Below are 21,952 nucleotides of genomic sequence, written 5' to 3' on the forward strand. Positions count from 1 at the left end.
CCATTGGTTACACGTCTCGGTCGTCTCTTGTTCGCATTGACGGCACTTTGAACAGTGGACGTTACATTTCACTTGTGTTACGACCCGTGGCTCTACCCTTCATTCGAGCCCTGTGAAACCCTACATTTCAGCAGGATAATGCACGACCGCATGTTTCTGGATACAGAAAATGTTCGCCTGCTGCCCTGTCCAGCACATTCTCCAGATCTCTCACCAATTGAAAACGTCTGGTCAATGGTGGCCGAGCAACTGGCTCGTCACAATACACCAGTCACTACTCTTGATGAACTGTGGTATCGTGTTGAAGCTGCATGGGCAGCTGTACCTGTACACGCCATCCAAGGTCTGTTTGACTCAATGCCCAGGCGTATCAAGACCGTTATTACGTCCAGAGGTGGCTTTTCTAGGTACTGATTTCTCAGGATCTATGCACCCAAATTGCTTAAAAATGTAATCACATGTCAGTTCTAGTGTAATATATTTGTGCAATGAATACCCGTTTATCATCTGCATTTCTTCTTGGAGTAGCAATTGTAATGGTCAGTAGTGTAGCTTGCATCGTAGATGTTATGCTAGTTAGCAGGATGGACTTAAATGTGCTTACATTCCCTACAGAAACGTTTTGCGAAAAGTTTTTCGCTATTTTCGGGGCTGTAGCACTGTCGAAAATAACGTACAAGTGATTGAAATCAAGAGTTTGCGATTGATAATATGCATGCATGGTATCTATATCTATGTGAGTAGAGCTATCGGATGTGAACGGTTGCGGTTCGAAAGCATACCTTGCAAATTGTTCGTCTGTTAACTACATTGCCAGGATATGCGCACTCTGTAGGCATGGGGGGAGTAAACTCTCACTCTCCAGCATGCTAAGTGCAGTTGACACACTTATTACTAAGATAAAGAGAAATACCCGAAATCTACAGTTTTTAGATGTCCTGGCATGGCAGTGGGGACGTATCAGTGTTGGAAAGTGTAAACAAAAGTAGCGAAACTCACCTGGGAAGCAATAAGAGCATAGACTTATGGGACAAAATATCAGTGCAGCAGCAGAAATGAACTCTGTACACATATCATCACCGTTTGTAGGTCCCTACACGCTAGAATGTGAGTCAGATGAACATGTAACAGTGTGCCAGACTTTGAGTTTCCATCAAGTGTACCGAGCGAGGTGGGGCAGTGGTTAGCACACTGGACTCGCATTCGGGAGGACGACGGTTCAATCCCGTCTCCGGCCATCCTGATTTAGGTTTTCCGTGATTTCCCTAAATCGTTTCAGGCAAATGCCGGGATGGTTCCTTTGAAAGGGCACGGCCGATTTCCTTCCCCATCCTTCCCTAACCCGAGCTTGCGCTCCGTCTCTAATGACCTCGTTGTCGACGGGACGTTAAACACCACTAACCTAACCTAACTATCAAGTGTGTTGCTACATGAGTCTGCAGACAAGCTCTCTGATGTGCTGTAGCAGTTCACAGATTTGTTTCCAGACTACAAGTTTCCAATCTGCACCACTCGTTGCGTCTCATCTAGGTACTAGGCGAGTGTTACTACTTTTCATCATCTCCCTATCCAAAATGCATGCTTGTAGATCACAGGGAAGAGGGCAATTCTTAGGACTTTTTAGTAGGCTGGTGTATAGGATACGCAAATATCCTCATATAAAATCAAATAGCCCATGTGTATGCCGACAATATGACCATATACACACGGAAAAACATCAAAATACGAAACAAATGAGAAAAAATTGTAAAAAATCGAGGAAAACCTGGTATAATTACGACAAATTGATGGTAAATGCGTAAAATTGAGGGAAATATGACAAAGTATGTATATTCACGGAAAAAACTTGCAAAAAATTCCTTAAATTGACTGAGATTAGAGAAGAATTACCACGAAATGCGGGGAATTGAGGTGCGTTGGATTTACCCCGACACTCTAGTCGAGAACAGCTTTAAATATTACGCTCTGGCTGCACTCACTTTCAACCCTCCCCTCCCTTCCCGTGTAAACTACGTGGGCTTTCTTAACACGTATTCTAATAAAGGCAGCATAAGTATTACACAGAGGCGCCATATTGAAGAAGGCAAAATATATGTTTCACACTGCATAACTGTGTTCTAATACATGGAGTCGAATATGGATACTTCCGAATTACGGCTGATTTTCACAATCAGTGCTGTTCCTTAAGCATTAAGGAGGAGAATCAATACATTTATCAAACTTAAGGCATTCCATAGAGTGTTCTGTAGGAGAGTGGACCGATGTCACATATATCACCTTTAATAGTGTGACTGGGGGTGTACTCGAGACATGTGGTGTGAGAACGAAATTGCTATATTATCGTACACATGAGCAAAAATACCTAACATGACAACAGGACTTCTTTAGGCAAGAAGAATGCTACCAGAGCTGTGGTAATGCTACTGCAAACAACAATAAGATTGTTACATCTCCTTTGGCTACTGATCATGGTGCTTACTCCCTTGTAAGTAGTTGCTGCTTCTTCATGTGCATTTTAGTGCAACAGGGTGTGGGTGGTACCTCAATCTATGAGCTATCAAAAATATTCATGTCGGTCTTACTTCTCTCTATTTCCTAGTGAGACACAGCCGCATCCATCCAAACCAATACTACTACAAGCAGCTCAAGCGGTTGATATACACTGATGATGCCCTCCTAGGGCACCAGAATGGTGTATAAGGAAGAAGCTGTATCATTTTAAAGTCAGGCACTGTAGTGATTAGGGTAGGAAAGTTGTAGAGTTGTTGTATATCTGAAGTTGGAAAAATATACCCTGCATTAGAGTAAAAGCATTGCAGTCTGCAGGACTAATTCTTCAGAAACTGTATGGATTTAACAATATAGCATTTCTAGATGCAGAACCGCGTACCCATTGGGCTGTGTGTTTATGCTCTACCATCATTTCCCTCATGCCAGTACCTTCCTGGTACTGATTCCAGAGAGTGAAATAATGCCTCAGAATTAATTGCACGATTTATTTACATGAAATGTTACAAACTATCTGTTTGGAGTTTCATCATGTATTAACCATACATTTCTTCTTAACTGTCTGTCATATCTCCACAAGACTCTCATGTCTACTATACAGCAGCAAGAGGTGCTACCCTCCTCAACTTGCAAGCATCTGGTGAGATCTCGTTCTTCTGGATGGGTGCCATGGGTAAGATTGAGGTCGCAGGGTATCCTACACTATGATCGATGCGCCGAAATCATGTAGGTAACCTAACTGCATAGACATTGGATGCTGTCTGGTATACTTTTGTGAATGTGGTCAAATGGACATACTGCATAGTCAAGTAATTGCATCGCCATCTAATGTTTGGTACTTGCAGAGCAATGGAGGAGTGATTTAGCGATGATGCAGAAACTGAGAAGCTTTCTATGGTGTCAATGGCTGGCGTCGAAATTACGGAACAACTGGTATATTTTGATGTATATGACTGAATAGACATACTGCATAGTCATCGATCTGCTTTCGCAATGTAGTATATGGTACGTGCAGCGTAGTGGATGTGTGATTTAGCGATGATGCAGAAATTGGGAAGCATTCTACCATGTCATTGGCTGGATTTGAAATTACAGAAAAGCTAGTAAAATAGCTAAAATTTATCGTGCTATTACTTGTGATTCGCATTACACTACATTGTCCTATATCAACTGTGTCTTTCCCAAATGGCTCTGAGCACTATGGGACTTAACATCTGAGATCATCAGCCCCCTAGAACTTAGAACTACTTGAACCTATCCAAGCTATGGACATCACACACATCCATGCCCGAGGCAGGATTCGAACCTGCGACCGTAGCAGTCACGCGGTTCCGGACTGAAGCGCCTAGAACCGCTCGGCCACAGTGGCCGGCTGTCTTTCCCATCTCGTCTGTCAACTGTTACGCTGCTGATTACCACATAACGGTTGACTGAAACCCCTTGGTTAAAATGGAGATAGCCTTGGCGAAACACTGGATATCTGCTATGTGTCACTGTGGAGCATGATATTAAATGTAGATTCCATCACTTTCAGGCAGGTGTTTGGAAACGTTCCTGAATGCTGCAGACTCGTCCTGTTTACTTATACTGCTATACTCTCCATGTGTGTTCTATTTTCACCAATAAAATAAGAGTACCTCTTTTTATTTCTGATACCTAATGCACATCGTGAACAACACTTTCCAGCGATGGTTAACACTGGAATGGTAATCAAGTATATGACTGCTAAATGAGGAAACAATGCTCTTTGAAACAGAACATCAAGACGTCCACTACCCCGTCTCTGTTTGGATAGCACTTAGAATCGCTCTACAATGCCACAAACTCTTCCAGTTTCCATATATTGCGATGCCTTTCACATTTTTGTCAATGAGAAACATCGCCTCTGCATTTTATTTCTACCAGCCTATGTGTTTTGGGAGCTGTATTGTTTACATCATGCAATGTTCAGCTTTCTGTGAGAACCAAAGGACCGAAATGTGTTAATGTCGGTTTAGCACTTGACGTGGACCTCGAAGTCATGGTAGATAAACGAAGTTTATGGCAGTGTACAGAGCTGTAGTCATACACTGTTTGTATATGTTATAGCCGAAACAACAATGTATTAAAGTGTTTATAAAGGAATAATGCAGGAACCCTCTCTTGTTATTGATTGTCTGTTGCATATGGGCTCATCGAATATAGTCAACAAAACTGTAGGCAGGTCTGTGCAAACGTTTTCGATCACTGGGAAAATGCTCCAGTGGAGCCATACTTGTATAGGTAATTTGCCTGATGTCAACACACAGATGGTATTTGTTTTTCGATATCTTGGAAGAGAGAGACACGGTAAAATGTTATAGGAGGTTGTATTACAAGGAGTGGTATGATTGGTTAAATTTCGGATGCAGACAGTTCTCTCAAAACTACTTCGATACTGCTCATAAAACTAATAGAAATCAGCTGTATCTATTCTCATGGAATCATGACTGTTTTTATTATTGTCATCATGATTACATGTTTAAAACAGATATTACCGAAAGTTCTGTGTTATTTCATACTTCATAAACTCTAATTATAAAGTAGGCAGCACTTGAATTATAGCTTGTTGTGGAAACTAGAAATGATAGTGTTTTTTGGGTCAAATGGCTCTGAGCACTTTGGGACTTAACATCTATGGTCATCAGTCCCCTAGAACTTAGAACTACTTAAATCTAACTAACATAAGGACATCGCACAACACCCAGTCACCACGAGGCAGAGAAAATCCCTGACCCCGCCGGGAATCGAACCCGGGAACCCGGGCGTGGGAAGCGAGAACGCTACCGCACGACCACGAGCTGCGGACGATAGTATTTTTTGCTGGCATGTTAGTTGACTGTGTGAAACAGGCTGTGAATGCCAAATTGCTTACAAAACTAGAAGGCAAGAATCTGCTGATAATAGAAACTTTACAGAAATGTCGGAAGAGGAAAGTTAGGGATCAAAAATGTCAAATGTAAGCATGCTGATGGTAACTGGTTTCGATGTAATGAAAGAGAGAGAAAGAGAGAGACGCAGTAGAATCTTACAGGAGGTTCTATTATGAGACAGGCTCTCAAGATTTGTTTCATAAATGCAGGTGCGATATAGCATTGCATTGGCAAAACAGGCCTTGGTACAGTGTACAAAACAGGGACGTCATCTTGAATTATAGCTTGTTGTTGTCGAACACAAAATGATTACTCTTTTTCTGACAAGTGAGCTAATGGCTTGAAAGATTGTATTCTCTAATGTTATTTCAAATGTCTGAAATGTTTGTAATACACACTTGCATAGCAGTTTATTTACAGACACTGATTTCAACGCGAGAGATGCTCTCATGTCGTGCAATCTGTCCATGAAGTGGAAAGAAATTGTTTGACATAACTCCTTGGGAGTTTAAATTCTCGCTTTTTCTTTACTCTGATGATGGTTTCAAAATAATGTAGACATTAAGAGGTGATCGGTAACTTTCGTAACAAAATTGTGAAGCTTTTTTCCCAATTTTACGCAGGATGGACAAATACAAGCTTCTGCAGTCTGATCATTTGCAATCGGCGACGGTGCACTTTGTCAGATGACGCAAAATACCGAGATGCGAATTGTATCCGGCTGTCGAACATAAAAATTATACCAATTTTGCTCATAAACTAAAATAAAATGGACTGATCCTATTTTCATGGAAAGATGACATTTATTATTGTCGCGATTCTGTTTTCTTTTATAAAAGGCTCTTGATGATAGAGGTGTGTCAATATTAAGTAAAAGCTGTCACTTGCAGTGGGCAGTGTGGTGGAAGGTCAAGTTTGTGTTAAATCGCCGATGCAGTTGCGCATGACCAGAAGGTGGCGTGTAGGGCGGGACAGTGCCGTTAAATTTATCTTTTGTGTTAGCAAAGAACAGCCGAATTGAGCATCCGGCCAGGTGCCCTGCCCTGGTGGCTGCTCCGGCCGCAGCTGACGAAGACTCTGCTCTCAGATAGGACGGGGGCTGTGGCCGGCAGAGGTGGCAGTGACAGTCTGCGTGCTCTCTTAACATCGGACGTTTGACAAAGCTGTCTGGAGAGTTCTCGGGAATTTTGTTGCTGTTCCAGGAGGTACCAGTCTTTCCGAGAAGTAAGTTTAACAGATTTGTAAGAAGTGCCCCCTTCTTGACTTTCTTCTACCTGTGACTGATTTTCGCAGACTGGAGATAGTATAATGATGCCTTTATAGATCATCCGACGGAAGATAGAACAGTCCTCTATCCTTACCTACGATGAGGAGAGGGTGGGAAGGAGGGGGTGGCAGGGTGGGGGTGGGTGGGTTAGTGTGTCTCCAAGTTGGTTAGTTTGTGAGCGCCCATCAAGGAGAACGCATGTTCAACTTCTGCAGTCTTTTGGAACAACGATTTTCCCAAGCACATTTGTTGCATTATGACCCGTTCGTTACGAGTGCTGTTTTTTTTTCACGACAATTTCGATATTTAAGTAGGACAGTGGTGCATTTTCCATCAGTTGCGGTAGCGTGTATTGGCTTTGATTAACTGGGGTGCTTGAGCAAGAAGGTGGGGATCACAGCCACAGAAGAGAGGAAAAAAAAGTAAAACACAGTATGCAAAGGTTGGACGGTCCTCCACATTAGGGGAAGTGGATTGGTCCTACCAGAGCCCTCCGAAAAAGACAAAATACTTCTGTCAGTAAATAATTAAGGTAAAACAGGAGGCAGTGACAAAATTTATTCGGAGTTGTAACTCCGTAATTCGAATGCTAGCATGAGCACGTTTAATTTCATGGGAAAGATGGTGGCTGACGTTACACTGGTGCAGTAAGAGGAAAGGGCAGCAGGAACGCCATTGTTCGACGCTTGGAGTTATGCAGGTGAATGGGACCAGTGGCCGTCAGTGCAACTCGCCTAAAAGCTGGAAGTCAGCTTTGAATTTTGCTTAGACAGAGCCAGAGTGTGTGGAGTAATTTGCGTAGGTTGTGCAAGTTTATAACTATCATTTGAAGTTTAAGACTGTGACAATGATGGAGGTGTAGATGGACATAGTTCACTCAGCAAAGCTTATACTGTCAGACATGGCGTCACCTATTGGGCTTTCTTCTTTGGGGTCAAACAGCAGTCGATGATAACTATTTGGTTAAAGTCGCTACTGTTTTGGATTGTGGAACTGTTAAAGGACAGGGCTGTCTAGTTCTGTATTTTTTCTTTCGAAAAGATCCTAGCATTGTGTGGGCAAAACCTGCAAGACGAGAAGAGCACTATCTTCATGAGAGAGCAACTAGAATTAGCCTAATCGTGGAAAGATGCCTTACAAATTTTTACTGGGCGAGAGGTTGCACAAGTGGCGCAAGTGGCGCAGAGAGACGTAACCACATTTCCACCAGAACTTTGTTACTTTCTTTAGTAGTGGCAAACCTTCACTTCCGTGGATTAGTCTTACAGTTTTTTAGAGTAACAGAATTCACATAATAGCATAAAAGGCAAGAGCAGGTGCACTGCAGGTAAGGGTGGGTGGGTTACAGATCGAGAACGTGCGGAGGCGGGCAGCACTGCTAATGTGCAGGTAAGTCAGACAAGATCCGCCATGAGTCTGTGTAAATCTGTCTATTACCGCAGCAGTCAGTGTGGTCCCTCTGCGTTGCTATGTATGGACTGTCATTGATCGTTTCGTCCCTTCTCCTTCTGGGATGCTGATGTTAAGTCTTATTGTGTTTTTAGCCAACAACCAAAAGTAAGGTGTTCCCCTTCAGAGAGCTGGGCATAATACAATATTAAATCTGGGTGGAGTAGTAGAACTGCCTAACATGTGCTCACTGTTGCTCGCTGAGAAAATGCAAAAGTCACTGTTTGTTATAGCGAGGATATTTCAGAACCGCCGACAAATGTAGTTGGTCGTTAAATACGCGTAGAGATTAACAAACTGAAAATAAAATCAGAAACCAAGGTGAAGTCACATCATCATGAAACAGAACCCATAGCAGTAATTTGCAAGCTCGTGAACGTAATCAGGAAGGGAAAGCCGGATCATTAAACTGGCAGTGGAATGTCTCATTACTGGAGGCAATTACTGCTGTAAATGTCAGTGATTTGCACCCTAGCACAAATTGGCTGTTTGTCAGAGGGCATCAATATGTGCCTCACCTAGCAGGCTTCACTCAGAGGTTTCGAAAGACATAATCTATGATACCGCTAATGTTTCTTTATTGTCATCAGAGTCGGTGTCAGAGTCATATGATAACAATACTAAATACCTCCCTTTTTTAATCAGCACATTGAACTGAAATGACCATGATGGTACTGGGGTTGACATGATGGGGGAACAGAATGGCACTGACCTCCTTCTGCAGTCTGGTGTCACATGCAGTTGGTTGCAGAGTGGTGGGCGTGCTGTGACTGATAACCTACACGTCGCTAGGGGTAGTGGGTCACAGGGCATACGAGCAAGAATTTTGCAGACATCAAAGTCAGCACTTTCTTATCTTTGGGGTCACTACTCAGGTAACTGTGCTTGTTACATTTCGCTGACAAGAACATCAGCACTTTGTTATCACAAAAACCATTCCCAGAATTCTGCCATCATTACATCTAACCACTTGCACCACGGCCATTGTTGGAATCCTGACATCAGCATCAGCACTTCATTATCATCAAGGCAACCCTCTCCACATCAATCCTTCCATACGCCAAACCCGCCCCCACCCTGAGTTACCTCTTGTCTCCATTCACCCAATCGCACGCAATTTTAATTTGTGTGTTGTTAGCCAGTGAAGTGCAAATCCAGATTAAAGCAGGATATATAGGTATTATTTGAGCTATGAGATCAACAGCAAACATATACAACCCAAGCAGCCACATATACAGTGCTAGCAGGACTGCTGGACCAGAACATTATGTGTTCCACAGCATAGCAGTGCCTGAACCATCGCAGTAAAAGCAAGCATATGCTGCCCAAAGGGTTTCGGATTCAATACTAACAGCTCTGCCAGATGGAGATACACTACTTCTGGAGTCGCAACATACAAATTTAGGAGATGCTTAATCTGATTGGGTGCTCGAATAAAATGAGTGCTTTGCACATTATGCAGGAAGCAGGGCCAACTGGCAAGTGATTGCCGCCAATGCGCATGGTTGGAGCTGCAAAGAGAAGGAAAGAAGTAATAACTGAAGAGGTTTACAATGTGCATATATTGGTAAATAAATAGACATCCTATAAAATCTTTTTTTAATCCTATCGTTTAATAAAACACACAGTTAAACTTACAGCAGTAGCATCTTGTAACTGCGACATTTTTTTAACGGATTGGAAACTGACAATTTGATAGGTTAGCGAAAAATTGAATGCTTTATGTTGATGTGTTTGTATGTGCCTACTCTAAATGCACTCCATGAGAGCTGTTTTGATTTATTTATAAATCATGCACTGTGGCTATAGGACTCCACAGTTTCTAGACAATATGTTCTGTAGTGTCTGATGATGTAAGTGACTTTAACCATGCGAAATAATGACATCATAGCATGGTCTGCACTCGAGCAACATCAGAACTGGGAATTCGTGGTTCTGGTCTTATAATTGGTAAATTGAGTACGCTCACATAACACTAGCATTACGTGCTGACACAAGATGTCATTGTACAACTAACAGGCCAACGACGTGGCGTCTCCTCGAAGAGAAATGGACCGAGGATGAAGGAGTTTGTGGAACCACACCACACAGTCAGGTAAGCTGAGCTGCCTGCAGTGAATGTTCCTGCACAACACGTGGCGTAGTAGAACCCCTTATGCGACCGCTCTTTGAATTCATGGCATAGTGCAGAGCAAGATGTGCCTCATTTGTCCAAAGAATATTCTCCAACCACAAGTCATTCATATCCACATGTACCAAAAAATACAGGCAAAGTAATGACGTTGTGGCTCATCTTGTGGTATCATTTGGCGCACTTTATGAATTTTGTAGGGACACCAGTGTAAAATGTGCCGCAAAATTCTTTGAACCGTTGACCAGGGGAGGGACAACTCCTAGAACACAGCTCGAGCACTGGCTGCGGAGTTAAACGCATGTGCTGCACGATCGGATGTAGCTGCAGCAACTTCAGCGATATGGGAATGAGCTGCTTCCCTCTTCCTGTTGCACCACCTAATTCATATGTTTCTTCGGATATCTTGATCATACTCTTTAACCCATTTATTGACATGGGGCCTACTTGCAGCTGTTATTTCGGCAATATTCCCGCAATGCAGTGCTGTGTAAGGTGGTTTAATTATTCATGTGGCGCAACCCTACGTATTTTATTCATATTTTCTATGCTGTAATAGTACTTCCAACCTCTGTTAACGAAATGAATTGGTAATTCGTATTCATAATTCGTATTACTTCTTGCAAAATGCATACATAATTCCACATGTTTTCTTCGATCAAACTAGGAATTGGATTAGCTGTCCACTTCAGTTTGAGAGTAGCACAGTTGCCTAGCAGAGAGAGGCAGCAGAGGGACGAAAGCATTCTACCTTCGCTAAAGCCATAAACACGTAGCTTTAAGTGGTTTTCAGGACCGATGCAGCCTCCATCCTCGCGCTTCCCTTGACCCGGGGCTGGCCATGTAAACACGACGGGAGGTGAAGCGCCAGGGTGCTTGAAAGCGTTCATCCGAAGAGGCTATGCCTACATGGAGCAATGGCTCCTTTACTTAAAGAAAGCGGTGGTAGGAAGTTTTCCATGGGAACTTTAAGACGCAGCATCTCAACGACTGCTTAGGAACGGCTTCTAGAAAGACGGTTAGCTTCTAACTATGCCCCCCCCCCCCCCCTCCTCACAAAATAAGGAAACACCTCACTTTTGCTGGTGCTCTGTCGTAATCTTGAAATTTCATTGAGGCTGTGGTCACAATCTCGGCGAAACTTGGCTAGAGATTGGACGGCGCTCCGAGTCATTACCCTCATTGGTGGATGACTTGGAGTTTTTCCAAAATTTCAGAGAGAGTCAGAATTTCAGTTTAGACACACTCTGTCACCTGCCTCCACGAATGATGGCTTTGCAGCACCTCGTGGGCAGTACATGCAAAGATATGTCGAGTACACTATTGACTGCTGCTCACAGCTGGCGCGCACGTTACTAACAAGGGAAACTCCCCGTAGCACGCCCCTCCAACAAACCCCGCCCCCAGATTTATTGGTAAGAGGGCCCAGTGGACAGTCCATCAAAAGCTGAACACAAATCGATCATGAAAACAGGAGAAAGATGTACTGAGTGAGATCTGGTACCAAAGAAGGCAGGATTGGCTTACGATTGTGGACGCGGCTGTAATCAATTGCTTTTGGTTAGTTTATTTTTTCAATCACGTACAATTTATTTGGAAACAACAACAAATAAAAGGCGACAATAAATTAAGAAGTGTTCTACGGCTGAAGGCCTTAATGAGAACAAATTCAAAACTATTTCTAAGCCGAAGGTCCCAATAGCGATAATTTAAAACTGTTTCACGGCAGAAGGCCTGAATAGCAATCTAAAGAACCAGTTAACCTGCTTCAACCTGCAATTACAGTTATTAAAATATTTTTAAAAGAACAATCATCAAAATGTCAGTGCTAGAAAACACTTGTCTATTTAAAATTTTTAAGATAAGTAACACCCACAGCGGAAGACCTTAATTACAACAAATTCAAACGAGTAATAATTTAAAACTGTTTCACAGCTTAAGGCCTGAATAGCAATCTTTCAAGAACCAGTTAACTTCTTGAACTTGCAATTACAGTTATTAAAATATTTATAAAAGAACACTCATAGAAATCTCACTGCTAGAATACAATAGTCTAGTCACTCACGGCTGAAGGCCTTAATGACAACAAACTCAAACTACTTCTCGGCTGAAGACTCCAATAGTAATAATTTTGCCGGCCGTTGTGACCGTGCGGTTATAGGCGCTACAGTCTGGAACCGCTGGACCGCTACGGTCGCAGGTTCGAATCCTGCCTCGGGCATGGATGTGTGTGATGTCCTTAGGTTAGTTAGGTTTAGGTAGTTCTACGATCTAGGGGACTGATGACCTCAGAAGTTGAGTCCCATGGTGCTCAGAGCCATTTGAACCATTTTGAGTCATAATTTAAAAACTGTTTCACAGCTGAAGGTCTGACTAGCAATCCTTTAAGAATCAGTCAAACATCTTCAAACTTGAAATTACAGTTATTAAATTTAAAAAAAATCATCAAATCTGACCAAACCAAGGAGAAGGGGGGTTGGGTGGCGCAGACGTTACTCCAAGGATATTCCTGGGAAAGTGCCTCAAAACTTGGCAAGTGGTGAGACAGGCAGCCAAGAGTTGCATTCACTTCATGAGATGGTAACTCAGACTAATAGCAGTTTAAACACATGATTAATAATCATTTGCCAAATCTACCTAACATCTGATGACTAATGAAATGATGGAATAACACATCCAAACTGGAACCGGTGCTCAGCACTACGTCTTCAGACTTTGGTGTTTAGAGCCTCCAGAAGCAGAAAGGGCCACTACTACCGAAGTAGGAAAAAAAGAAAAACGCCACCTGGCCCACAAATCAAGGAAGCTGTCGAACTACACGCCCTACCAGACAGCAGCGGCAAGGCGAGGAAAAGTACACTGCTGTAACATACACTAACAAGGGAACCTCTCCATCGCACCCCCCTCAGATTTAGTTATAAGTTGGCACAGTGGATAGGCCTTGAAAAACTGAGCATAGATCAATCGAGAAAACAGGAAGAAGTTGTGTGGACCCGTGAAAAAAATTACTAAAATATACAAACTGAGTAGTCCATGCGCAATATAGGCAACATCAAGGAGTATGTGAGCTCAGAAGCGCCGTGGTCCCGTGGTTAGCGTGAGTAACTACACAACGAGAGGTCCTTCGCTCAAGTCTTCCCTCGACTGAATCTTTTACTTTCTTTATTTTGGCAAAGTTATGATCTGTCCGTTCGTTCATTGACGTCTCTGTTCACTGCAATAAGTTTAGTTTCTGTATTTTGTGAACGCACCGCAAAACCTTACGATTAGTAGACGAAAGGGGAACCGAAAACATTTGATCGCAAGGTCATAGGTCAACCGATTCCTCCACGGGAAAACAAGTCTGATATATTCTATACGACACCGGTGACGGCATGTGCGGCTCGTGACAGGAATATGTTGTCGATCCACCTAACTTGTACACTTAGCGAATGGGTAAAATGATTCTTCTACCTTGCCCGATTTAGGTTTTCTTGTGGATGTGATAATCACTCCCAAAAAAGTGATGAAAACATAAGAATTTGTCACATAAACTGAAAATAAAAAATTAAACTTTTCACTCGAGGAAAGACTTGAACATAGGACCTCTCGTTCCGTAGCTGCTCTCGCTAACCACGGGACCACGGCGCTCGTTGACACCCTGTGTGCTTTATGTTGCCTATCTTGGCATGGATTACTCAGTTTGTATATTTTAGCAATTTTTTTCATAGTTCCACACAACTTCTTCCTGTTTTATCGATTGATCTGTGTTCAGTTTTTCAAGGCCTATCCACTGTGCCAACTTATAACTAAACTTGAGGAGGGTGCGATGGGGAGCTTCCCTTGTAAGCTTCAGGGCAGGTAACTGGGGAGTTAGCGGCCATTAGGCAGGAAAAATACCACTGGTTGAACTTCACAAATAATAACATGTAGGATGCAACAATTAATAATAAGAAGTGGTGGAAGGATAATTAGGTTCGCCTTCCCCAAACGCTCCACTCATTACTCTTCGTCTCGGCGACACTGCGAGCAGCAACACACAAGCAAATGGCGAGATCTCACAATGGTGGAGGTTTCACTGCTTGAATTAAGGTCCAGTCATCTTAAACTTCCTGGGTCCAGTTAACGACGAGGTTTTACCCCTCGCGACTGCAGCCCTTCCATCCGGCTGTGCAACGTGCCTCCAGTGGTCCCGGCGTGTTTCCGCGCTGCGCGGACCTGGCTGCTCGTCTGCCCCAACCCAACTGAAGACTCATACCACCCAGAAGCACCACAACGTCGCCCCAGAGATAGTACCATCGTTATTAGATATCGATAACTGCCACTTCTGCCACTAGCGGACAGACAACGCTTGCAAATGGACTATACCAACTAAACGATGCCAACCTAGCAACGGCATCAACGCGAGCCGCAGCGCGGCCCACTGAGCTGTGGGAAAAAGGCAAAATAGAAACAGTGAACGCTCCAAGGACAAAAAGTGCAATATATTCAAATTTGTGTCTGTGTCATGGTGTTACGTCCGTTTGCAACCTCGTAAGGAAGGGACCCATAGTGACAGTTGACTCTGCACAACTACTCTGTCAGCAGCCGAAAGGAAGTGGCTTTCGAATAGGAACCGCAAACGTTTGATGACAAGGCGGCAAGTCAACCGAATCCTCCACCGGAAAACACGTCTGGTGGGTCATCCATAGCATTAGTGACAGTACGTGTGTCATAAGACAGTAATCTCTTATCAACGCACCGAATTTTTGCGCCTGGTAAGTGAGTGAGATATGCATCCTTACCCGACTTAGGTGCTCGTATGAATGTGATCAATCCCAAGGAAATGATGAAAACACTATAGTTTATCAACTAAGCTGCAACAAATGAATACAATAGTTTCACAACCACAAAGTTCCTCTGTGCTCTGTCAAAACGTATATTTTTTATGCTTTTGCAGTTGTGTTCCGTTTCGGAAGTTTTGGCTGTTGAATTCCTTTGTTGTAAAATAGTTCACGTCCGTTCATTTGTCGTTTTCATTTCTGTGAGACGTCTATGCGATATCTCACCTGCTCTCACTATTCATCAGAATTACTTGCGACGATAACGTATTCTTGCCACGTGACTCATAATTTATAACCAATGTATAGTATGACAACTGCCAAGACTACAGAAAGGGAACAAACATTTCAATGACCGGACGGACAGTTCATAATGTTGTGAATAAATAAATAAAAACAAATGGTACGAGAGTTATGAAAAAGGATCGTCCCAGTTACACTCCAATACCGTAACCACTTCACCACGACGCCACGGCTGCTCACCTTCGCTCAATATTGCACTTGTTTAGGTTGGACTGTTCAATGTTTCTATTTTGCTTTTTTCACTGTTTAGTACACCTTCTTCCTATTTTCATGCTTGATCTGCATTCAGCTTTTGACGGCCTATCCATTGGGTCACCTTCCAATAAAGCTGAGGGGCGGTGTTATGGGGAGCTTCCCTTGGAAGTTTATTTGGGGAGTTTTAGACAGCAATGATTTTTTCTGGTAATGTTCACGGAGTGCGGTATTTGTTAAGTTTGCGGAGTTGGTCGTTTCCCTAACTGATGACCGCACTTAGTTGTTTGATTCGCAGGATGCACTTGGCATCTGTGAACGGTGTTTGGTCTACCGAGTCCACTTTTCATTGGCACTTTCTGACATACTCTTCACTTGACCCTAGAGGATAGTCATCACTTGGTCTTAAAACTGGTATAAATCTCGGAATTAAACATAACTGTTCTCCAGCTGTGCATTCATTGCTATCTTGTTGAAAGTTTTCGCATTTGAATGCTCATTAATGGAAATAATTTAATGGTTAGATGCCTTTCTTAACTAAAATGTGCTGTGGTTGACCAGTCTGTTTCGTGAATGACTATCAGCTTTTAGAGGTGAGCTTACCTCTGTTAAATTCATACCTGGTAAGATGTTATCTATTGGTTCAAATGGCTCTGAGCACTATGGGACTTAACTGCTGTGGTCATCAGTCCCCTAGAACTTAGAACTAGTTAAACCTAACTAACGGAAGGACATCACACACATCCATGCCCGATGCAGGATTCGAACCTGCGACAGTAGCGGTCGCGCGGTTCCAGATTGTAGCGCCTAAAACCGCTCGGCCACTCCGGCCGGTCTGTTATCTATTGCCCGTCTTGTTTCTGTACCTTTTAAAAATAAATCCGCATGACTGCATAGGGAGCTTCACTCCGTTTTCTGAACATGGGGATTTTAATTTGCATCTCGTGGGTATGCACACTACAACCACAACCGCACCACCTCGCAGCTGCTGTTGCTGTCGTTTTGAAATAAAATTTTATCAGCTGTGAACGGTCTTTCTTCTCTACAGCCATTGCGTTTCGTACAAGAAACTTCAAGCTTCTTAACCCTACACACCAAAAGTCACTTCGTAAAAGAAAGCGACAGAAATATATTTTTTCGACGATGACATGTCACAGACTGGTCAGATATACCGGGTAATCGAAAAGTCAGTATAAATTTGAAAACTGAATAAATCACGGAATAATGTAGATAGTGAGGTACAAATTGACACACATGTTTGGAATGACATGGGGTTTTATTAGAACCAAAAAAATACAAAAGTTAAAAAATGTCTGACAGATAGCGCTTCATCTGATCAGAATAGCAGTAATTAGCATAACAAAGTAAGACAAAGCAAAGATGATGTTCTTTACAGGAAATACTAAGTATGTCCACCATCATTCCTCAACAGTAGCTGTTGTCGAGGAATAATGTTGTGAACAGCACTGTAAAGCATGTCCGGAGTTATGGTGAGGCATTGGCGTCGGATGTTGTCTTTCAGCATCCCTAGAGATGTCGGTTGATCACGATACACTTGCGACATCAGGTAACCCCAAAGCCAATAATCGCACGGACTGACGTCTGGGGACCTGGGAGGTCAAGCATGACGAAAGTGGCGGATGAGCACAGGATCATCACCAAACGACGCGCGCAAGAGATCTTTCACGCGTCTAGCAATATGGGGTGGTTTTAATAAAACACCATGTCATTCCAACCATGTGTGTCAATTTTTACCTCTCTATCTACATTATTCCGTGGTTTATTAAGTTTTCAAATTTATACTGACTTTTTGATCACCTGGTACTTTAACATTTCAACATGCACTTGAGAATGGCTATGAAACCGAAATCATGATTTTGTAAAATATACGAACAGTCATATGGCGGAAATTTATTTTAAAAAGTTCTACATGACGGTGGTGCCGTACGAACGAGAGATCAAATCATCAGACATCGCCAAGCGACAAACAGCATACTGGCTTCAAAACAGGAAACACTTCATATTCTGACCGCTTACAGCGCCATATTTTCGGCTGTAGGCAGAAAGTGGAAGTACTATGTTTTCACGAGATTTCGTAAGCTCACTGGTTAATGAGCATACCTACGATGTTCCAGCATCCTGCGATGTATACATCCCGACTGCTGCACTCGGAACACCGTCAGTTCAGTTATAACCACGCGGTGTATACTTGTCAGTGTCACGGCAAGCCGTTGTGTCAGGAGGTAGGTGGCGTAGGTCACTAAATAGTAGAGGAGCATAAAGCGTATGTCCCTCCTCCTCCTCCTCCTCCTCCTCTTCCCATTATCTTCGACAATCGCTCCTCGTCCAGTGTCTCCCGTTGGTCAGTTAACTGCGTCCAGGACCGCCCGAGCGACAGTGTGGCGCCCGGCTCGCCGGCGACAGGGGACGCAGGTGGAGGCGCCGGGCTGCACCACAGGAACGCGCGCGTGGTGGATGGCGGGGCGTGAATTTGACGCCTGCGGCATTCAGCGCTGACCCCAATGTCAGCCGGCGGTCAGCCGAAGCGGCCGCAGATGGCAGGCTGTGTCGTGGCTGGACAAAGGCGCGCTGCTGCCTGCACACTCCATCAGCAACGTTCGCGGCTGCCTGGCTTACAAGGGAACCTCCCCATCGCACCCCCCTCAGATTTAGTTATAAGTTGGCACAGTGGATAGGCCTTGAAAAACTGAACACAGATCAATCGAGAAAACAAGAAGAAGTTGTGTGGAACTATGAAAAAAATAAGCAAAATATACATACTGATTAGTCCATGCACAAGATATGCAGCATCAAGGGTAACGGTACCTCAGGAGCGACGTGGTCCAGTGGTTAGCGTGAGCAGCTACGATACGAAAGGTCCTTGGTTCAAATCTTCCCTGGAGCGAAAAATTTAATATTTTTTTATTTTCAGACAATTCATTTGTTGCAGTTTATGTATATATATTTTGATCACTTTATGGGGAGTGATTATCACATCCACAAGAAAACCTAAATCGGGCAAGGTAGAAGAATCTTTTTACCCATTCGCCAAGTGTACAAGTTAGGTGGGTCGACAACATATTCCTGTCATGTGATGCACATGCCGTCACCAGTGTCGTATAGAATATATCAGACGTGTTTTCCTGTAGAGGAATCGGTTGACCCATGACCTTGCGATCAAATGTTTTCGGTTCGCATTGGAGAGGCACGTCCTTTCGTCTACTAATCGCACGGTTTTGCGGTGCGGTCGCAAAATACAGACACTAAACTTATTACAGTGAACAGAGACGTCAATGAACGAACGGACAGACCATAACTTTGCGAAAATAAAGAAACAAAACTTTTCACTGGAGGGAAGACTTAAACCAAGGACTTCTCGTTTTACAGCTGCTCACGCTAACCACAGGGCCACGGCGCCCCTCAGCTCATATTCTCCTTGATGCTGCCTATCTTGCACATGGACTACTTAGTTTGTATATGTTGCTTATTTTTTTCATAGTTCCACACAACTTCTTCCTGTTTTCTCGATTGATCTGTGTTCAGTTTTTTAAGGCCTATCCACTGTGCCAACTTATAACTAAATCTGAGGGGGGTGCGATGGGTTCCCTTGTTAGAAGACGGTATGGAAAGACTGTCATTCCAGTTGCACCATAAACCGTAACATCTTCCTAACCCCCAAAAAATTCCCCACAACAGTATTCTCAGACAATGTCACTTCTTGATACTAGGGTTTGGTATATTGCTGAATTTTCTCATGTTGAGAAATTAAAAGGAGCTATCTTTCTGCAGCCAAGTTGAAACCTCCCCTTTGAAAAATTAGCGAATTACTGTGCTGATAAGCCCCTTACGTTATTTGATTTTCAAACAGCTGAGCAGAACTGAACGTACTCAGACATTTCGCTCTACTTATCCTGATCAACACCAAACTGACACACAATATTCTTAGCGCAACGCAATCTGACTTTCAATAATCCCTACAAAAGAATGGCCCTTACTAACAATAACCTATAAGTTTCATGAATCACTTACCTCACAAAAATCTTCGTTAGTCGAACTACTGCAATACAGCGAGCGCCAATACTGTCAGCTAAATAAAAGCTTCTAACTACTGAAAGCATTAACTACTGATAGGCATAGTTAGTAAATGAAAGATTTTGATAGAGAACAAACAATGTATTTACCTTAATAGTGTTCAAAAGTCATAATATATATAGCAGTTCATGACATCCATTCTTACAAATGTACTGTTTCTGATGGACACACGTCCAGATCATCCGCTCTCAAAAATCCGCCATTTCACTTCCCCACATCCACCACTGCTGGCGGCTCACCTCCAACTGCCCAACGCTACGCGCTGTTAACAGCCAACAGCCCAACGTTACAATAGCGAATATTACAACAATGCCACAGCACAGCCAGTGATTTTCATACAGAGCGCTACGTGGCGTTACCAATATAAAAACCTAAACTGCCTACTTACAAAGTTCGTACAAAAACTGTCTTTAGTTTCGACAACCGGTTTCGGTGTACTACGCTGTCATCTTCTGGTCTCGCAAAAAGTTTTGTTACTAAACGTGTTCATTGTGAATTAGAACGTTATTACAAGTTGTCATATTACTGGATAAAATGTAACACCTACGAAGGTTTGTCAGAAATAAAACATTTGCACACAAAAAAGCCCTTATGCACATGGCCATGTCCGTATATGTAGTGCTCACAGATGATTGTCAAGTCTTAAAAATCACAAGATACAGTGAAATACACACTAACACATTTGTTTACGTTAAGCTGACTGTTCCATTCATTGTTGATATACTTTGTACCATGTACGCCGCCTAAGGTGGTAAACAGATGTGCTAGTGTGCATTTTACTGTATATTGTGCTTTTGAAGACTTAACAATCACCTGTGGGCGGCACATATATGCACATGACCATGTGCACAAGGTGCTTTTTGAGCATAAATGTTTTATTTCTGACAGACCTTTGAATAAAGTGTTACATTTTATCCAGTAATACAACAAACTGGTATGTGGTTCTAACACACAATAAACACGTTTTGTAACCAAAATTTTTGAAAACCAGAAGATGACAGTGAAGTCTGTTGAAACGGTAGTCTTCAACGCCAACTAGGGGCCCCTTCTTCAGAAGAAACTGTTACCTTACCTGTGTTGATGATTTTTTTCCTTACATCTGTATATTTGGATACAGCCTTGGATACTTGGGCAGGTAAAAATCTTAATGTTTTGAACATGGCTGTGATCAGCAACCGTAATTAATTACAGTGTTACAAACTTCCGGCCAACCGGTTACAAAAAGAATTTAAAATTCTTTAACTAGTTTTCAACGCCAACTAGCGGCGAAAATAAAAGAAGTATTTATGGGATCTTGGCTAAAGGAAGTTTTTTACTTGATATTTTGAGAGTCTTTTCCGCAGGAACAACATGTATTCAGTGTGTCAGAAAGTCAATTAAAATCCCTCAACTTTTGAAAGACATCTGGGCTGAATGAGAGATACTCCAAACAATACGTAAGAAAACTTGCCCTATTTCTAGCAGGTTGGTTGGTTGGTTGTTTGGAGGAAGAGACCAAACAGCGAGGTTATCGGTCTCATAGGGTTAGGGAAGGATAGGGAAGGAAGTCGGCCGTGCCCTTTCAAAGGAACCATCCCGGCATTTGCCTGGAGCGATTTAGGGAAATCACGGAAAACCTAAATCAGGATGGCCGGACGCAGGATTGAACCGTCGTCCTTCCGAATGCGAGACCAGTGTATTTCTAGCAGCATGTCATCCTAGGTTATCCTAGGTCTTTCTACGAAGCAAGTGGGGAAAGGGGCGATTAGTTCCCCTTTTTCTAGAAGGCACAAAATTATAGGGCTATAACGCTAACGTAAATCTGTTATAGAGTTATACAACATGTTTTATGCTCAAGAACTATGATTTTTTTTGGAGAATGAAAATTTCCTCTGTGCAAATCAAGATGGTCTCCGTGAACAGAAAGGTCGTAAAACTCAACTCATCCTGTTCGTCCATGAAAATCATAGCGCGCAGTCTGATGCAGTGTTCGTTGATTTCCTGAGGACATTCAGTACTGTTCTGCATGCTCATTTAGTGAACAAGCTTATCGAATATCGGACTTCTTTGCAGACAGAAGTCAACACGTTGGTCATAATGCGACGAAAAATCGAGGAATGTAATTAAGTGTGTCCCAGGAGAGTGTTATAGGGCCGTCACTGTTTACATTTTGTACAAATGATGTAGTTCTTTACGTCTGAGGATGCGTGAAACATTTCGCACACTATGCAGTTGTCTGTACTGTGGTCGCAACGTCAGATGTCTGTAGTGAAATGCAGGAAGACCAGCCGAGAACCGATGATTGGTGCAGGGAGTGGTAAAGGTAAATAAATATGACGTA

This window comes from Schistocerca americana, chromosome 4, assembly GCF_021461395.2.
Source record: "Schistocerca americana isolate TAMUIC-IGC-003095 chromosome 4, iqSchAmer2.1, whole genome shotgun sequence".
NCBI classification, from domain to species: Eukaryota; Metazoa; Arthropoda; class Insecta; order Orthoptera; family Acrididae; genus Schistocerca; species Schistocerca americana.